At 37.9% G+C, this 6,000-nt stretch overlaps 1 long non-coding RNA gene across 1 annotated transcript in view; it reads left to right on the top strand.

Annotated features, from left to right (window-relative positions):
• The window catches only part of LOC135968764 (uncharacterized), a 111,183-nt gene extending 106,558 nt beyond the window's left edge, over window positions 1-4,625 (top strand). The window contains exon 8 of the long non-coding RNA XR_010583725.1: window positions 3,306-4,625. This is a non-coding gene — a long non-coding RNA (uncharacterized lncRNA). The remainder of the gene's footprint in view (window positions 1-3,305) is intronic.
• Window positions 4,626-6,000: the final 1,375 nt, after the last annotated feature.

Consider the following 6,000-nt stretch of genomic DNA (forward strand, 5'->3'; position numbering starts at 1 on the left):
TTTTAGTTTCATCCCATATATTCCATTAAATTGTTGATTTTCACCAAAAACCCGAGCAAAGTTTTGTCCTGTTAAAAGTCATGCTAATTTTAGATCTTTCCTGCTTTCTCTTGTGGGCATTTAGTGCTATAAATTTCCCTCTACACACTGCTTTAAATATGTCCCAGAGATTCTGGTACGTTGTATCTTTGTTCTCATTGGTTTCAAAGAACATCTTTATTTCTGCCTTCATTTCATTATGTACCCAGTAGTCATTAAGGAGCAGGTTGTTCAGTTTGCATGTAGTTGAGTGGTTTTGATTGAGTTTCTTAATCCTGAGTTCTAGTTTGATTGCACTGTAGTCTGAGAGACAGTTTGTTATAATTTCTGTTCTTTTACATTTGCTGAGGATTGCTTTACTTCCAACTATGTGGTCAATTTTGGAATAAGTGCGATGTGTTGCTGAGAAGAATGTATATTCTGTTGATTTGGGGTGGAGAGCCATTGTGGAAGAAGTGTGGCGATTCCTCAAGGATTAGAACTAGAAATACCATTTGACCCAGCCATCCCATTACTGGATATATACCCAAAGGACTATAAATCATGCTGCTATAAAGACACATGCACACATATGTTTACTGCGGCACTATTCACAACAGCAAAGACTTGGAACCAACCCAAATGTCCATCAATGACAGACTGGATTAAGAAAATGTGGCACATATACACCATGGAATACTATGCAGCCACAAAAAAGGATGAGTTCATGTCCTTTGTAGGGACATGGATGCAGCTAGAAACCATCATTCTTAGTAAACTATCGCAAGAACAGAAAATGAAACACCGCATGTTCTCACTCATAGGTGGGAATTGAACAATGAGAACACTTGGACACAGGAAGGGGAACATCACACACTGGGACCTGTCGTGGGGTGGGGGAAGGGGGGAGGGATAGCATTAGGACATATACCTAATGTAAATGACGAGTTAATGGGTGCAGCACACCAACATGGCGCATGTATACATACATAACAAACCTGCATGTTGTGCACATGTACCCTAGAACTTAAAGTATGATTAAAAAAAATGCATGCTACTATAGTGTTGTGTATAGGAAGATTAGAAATAACCTAAATACCCATCAATGTAGTATTGATTAAATACATTTTTTGAACAATAATAGAAGGAAATATTTTAAAACCATTAAAAATAACTAAAAAAAGTCATGCTAAAAATATTTCTTACTCAGTATTTATTTAATAATTTAGATGAACAATGATCTGTCTTAGATTTAGCAACTTTATCTTTTAGTCAAAGTTATCTATTACGGACAACTTAAAAGCAGTAAATTTTCTTTCCTTGTGGATTGAAAGCAACTTAGTACCATCACACTGGAAATGGAATCTAAAATGGGAGAGGCTGCTAGTGCAGCCTTTGGGTTAAATTTCTTCTCTCTCACATTGGCTCATTCTTGTAGCCCTGAATCGCACATGCCCTTGTGCTAGCAGCAGTACTACCAACCCTGTCCTTTACCACGCCCACCAATGAGATTTTGACTGCTAAAACCCCCCAATCAATGGATTTGCAACCATATCATGTGGATTTGTGGCTTTGCCTCTCCAATTACTAGCTATGTGAATTATCAACATTTACGTCAGGTGGTGATATGGTTTGGCTGTGTCCCCATCCAAATCTCAACTTGAATTGTATCTCCCAAAATTCCCATGTGTTGTGGGAGGGACATAGGGGGAGGTAATTGAATCATGGGGGCCATCTTCCCCAGGCTATTTTCATGATAGTGAATAAGTCTCACGAGATCTGATAGGTTTATCAGGGGTTTCCACTTTTGCTTCTTCCTTATTTTTTTCTTGCCATCCATGTAAGAAGTGCCTTTCGCCTCCCACCATGATTCTGAGGCCTCCCCAGCCGTGTGGAGCTGTAACTCCAATTAAACCTCTTTTTATTGCCAGTTTCGAGTATGTCTTTATCAGCAGCATGAAAACAAACTAATACAGGTGGCATGATAGTGAATTATATGTGTAAATTTGACTAAAGAGATGACCAGATACCTGGTTAAAACATTATTTTGGGATGTATCTATGAGAGAGTTTCCAGAGGAGATGAACATGTGAATCAGTAGATTGTGTCAAATGGATAGTCCTTCTCAATGTAGGTGGACTCAACAGAACAAAAAAGTGGAGGAAGAGAGAACTTGCTGGCTCTCTGCCTGACTCCCTCAACTGGAACATTGATCTTTTCCTGCCCTCATTGTTTCTGGTTCTCAGGCATTAGTCTCAAACTGGATTCTATGCCACTGGGTCTCTGGCTCTCAGGCCTTTGAACTACACATGTGTAGCTCCCTTTTCCTACATTTCTGGGTCTCCACCTTACAGACAGCAGACTGTGTAATTTCTCAGACTGCACAATTGCATGAACTAATACCCTATATTAAATCTCATTATGTATCGATACATCCTATTGATTCTGTTTTGGTGGAGAATCCTAATTAACGCAGTTGGAGTTGAGGAGGATGGAAACTCAGCAAGCAGTAGGAGAAGGGAACCTTAGCAAATGTGTACAAGAAGCCTACACTGACACTGTGGTAGGCAGAACAATGACTCCCAAAGATGTCCCTGTGCTGATCCATGAAACCTGTGAATATGTCACCTAACATGCCAAAATAGATTTAGTAGATGTGATTAAGGATCTTGAATTGGGAAGATTATCATGAATTATCAACTGGGTTCAACATAATTACAATAGTCCACATAAAAGTGAGATAGGAGTGTCAAGATTAGAGAAAGAGGTAGGATGACAGAGATGAGGCCAGAGTGACAGCACTGTTGGAAAGGAGCCTGAGCCAAGGAATGAAGACAGCCTCTTGAAGCTGGCAAAAGCAAGAAACATATTTTCCTCTAGAGTCATCAAAAGGAATGCAGTCCTGCCAACATCATGGTTTTAGCCACGTAAGAGACATTTTTTGAACTTCCAACCTCCAGCACTGTAAAATAATAAATTTATATTGTATTAAGCCACTAAGTTTGTGATAATTTGTTATAACAGCAACAGGAAATACAGACACCCCTTGTGTGTCCCTGATAGTCCTTATAGACTCCACCTTTTGCCCCAGCTGCTATGGTAGTGACCCGTTCTGACTAGTTTTGTGCAAGTGCAACCAGCTGTGCCTTGCCCCTCATCTGTCTTGCAGCAGGCTTCTTTGCATTAACACAACCTGGAAATGCACGAGAGGTAATGCCCTGGGATTATTCTTAACCAATGAAGGATGATTGCTGAGGAATAAATATTTTTCTCCTTTTTTTCCTTAGGCAAAGAGTTCTAAGATGCATTTCACAACACTCTACAGAAGGAAGGTTGAGAGCCAATCATCTGCACCAGTGGCCAACTTAAATACATCCTTGTATCAGTTTTCCCTTATTTCCTGTTCTCCTCCCTAGACCTTCAGTCCTGTTCCTGGCAGTCACTTCCAGAATAAACCATATGCATGCCTCAGATTCTGATCTCAGAGGATACCGGACTAAGACAGAGATACACTATGCTGATTGCTCAACCTGCATGTTCTCATTAAATTGAAATATATACTTAGTAAGGTATTTATTCATATCTGCATGATTTTGTAGAGAAATCTTAGAGAAATTAATTCTTTTCAGAAGGCAAATAAAGTAACAGAGTAAGCAATTGATAAAACCTGGATTCCCCAAGTTAAACTGGTTGCAAAACCTGTATTGTTTCTTAATATACCACCCAAATTCTCGAATGGTATTGGAAGGGGTTAAATGAGATTATAAATATAAAATTATTGGTATAGTTAATTCTCAAAAATAGGCCTTCAATCTATAGAATCCCTTTGTAGAACTATCTTCAGGAAGGAAAGATACATCACCCTCCACCCCACCCTCAAAGAAACATGGAAAATTTAAACTGAGACTTCAAATCTTGGGCTCTGCACATCTTAGAATATTTTGTTTCTATGGAAAAGAAGCTTTGGAGAACGTGTATCAGTCAGAAACACTGTAGAGTGAGCACAGAAATCAGCCCATCACATTATGCCCCAAATGCTAAAGTGCTGCTGAATCTGATTGCCCTGCATTTTTAAGTGCTGCAAAATTCTGGGACTTGGGATCATCTGTCACTACAGGCTTGTCATATTCTGCTGAAATAAAACATATAGTCTAATTTGCAAAGTTCTCGTGTGGAAAGAGTCCTAAAAATGTATATAACCTCTGTCCCAGCAATTCCATTAGGAATTTATCCAATCCAAAATCTAAAATGCAGAAGATCTACATATTGAATGCTTATGGCAGTGTTCTTTAAAATTACAAAAATTGAAAGCAACCAAAATCTTCAAAAACAGACTAATGGCTAGGTAGTATAACCATGCTATGAAATGTGGTAAGTGAATACTCAAAATTTGTTTTGTAAAAAAAATTAATCATGGTATAACATTTGGCTATAAAATAGAATGAATTTGACTGTATTTTTTAAACCGGAATCTCTGCATGTTTGTGAACCTAAAAGATAAGACGGTAAATATTTAACTATATTTTTCTTTAATTGTTGGAGCTGTAAATTATTTTAATTTTCTTAACATTTTTTAATCTTCTCTGAAAATTTTATAATAATCTCTAATAATTTATAGCAAACAAAATCCACAATTTTAAAGGGTATTCTTTATGCCTTTTTATCAAGAATAAAAATATATATCAATGTCATTTCTTCAAGAATCCTAAAAAGTGTTATTACACCATTTAATACAGATACTTGAGTCATGTGCATTCTTAAAAGAGAGTGGAAGGAAAGGCAGGTAATATGAGTAGGCCTACTGCTTGGCATGATCAAGCAAATATAGACCCTGCAGGGGTATGTAACTTCTATATGCTAATCCCACAGGAGGACTCTTATCAGACCTGTTTGCAGCACATGCCCACTTTTAAACTCTATTAGGCTGCTTTCTGTTTTAGAGTACCTGAAACTGGGTAGATTATAAAGAAAAGAAATTTATTTCCTACAGTTATGGAGGCTGGGAAGTCCATCTTTGAGGGTGTGTATCTGTTGACAGCCTTCTTGCTCGTGGGAACTGTGTGGCATCCTGAGGCAGCGCAGGGCACCACATGGAGATGGGGCTAAGAATGCCAATGTGCTAGCTCAGGTCTCTTTTATTTTTATAAAGCTACCAGTTTCCTTTCCATGATAACTCATTGATCTATTAACCCATTAATCCATTCACCCATGAATGATTAATTCATTCATGAAGACAGAGCCCTTGTAATCTAATCATGTTTTAAAGCCCTCCCTCCAATACTGTCATAATGGGTATTAAGTTTCAACGTGAGTTTTGGAGGGGACATTTAAACCAAAGCATAGACCAATGCCCATGTCCAAAATATTAGGCTACTTTGACTATCTAAGGGTTACATTACTCTCTCCAAGGCAGTGGCAAGAGTGGAGGCCCCCTGTTGACAGAAGATGACTGTGCTGGGAGATACAAGGTTACAATCAAAGTTCCACTAACAAAAAAAGCCTTTTATAAGCCTATTTCTAAATTTTTTTCTGGTGCACACCTTTTTTCTCTGTACACACCTTTTGTTTCACATAGAACTATAGGCAATATTCTGAAATAATATATGCTGGTTTACAATCAGTGCTTTTGTAAAAAGTGTTTCTTCAACTTGGAAACACCAAGAAATATCCACCTCCCTCAACTATAAAATTTCTGTTTTTTCATTCCGCTTCCTCTAAGAAGTTTTTCCTTACTCCTGCTGATAGATGTCTACGTACTTTGTATATTACTCCACTTTCCCACTATAGTGTAAGCCACTGACAGCATGGGGAGTTGTATCATTTTATGTTTATATCCCCAGCTTCATGCAAGGCCTTCCATGTATACAAAGCATTTTAAAAGTGTGGAATAAATGTTGACTAAACCGTCAGTGTTCTGAAAAGATATATGATAGGGAAAAGAAGAAATTTTCAATAAATTAACCTGGACAAAATGGTTACTTA

The sequence above is a fragment of the Macaca fascicularis genome, chromosome 1 (genome assembly GCF_037993035.2).
Source record: "Macaca fascicularis isolate 582-1 chromosome 1, T2T-MFA8v1.1".
In the NCBI taxonomy this organism is placed as follows: Eukaryota; Metazoa; Chordata; class Mammalia; order Primates; family Cercopithecidae; genus Macaca; species Macaca fascicularis.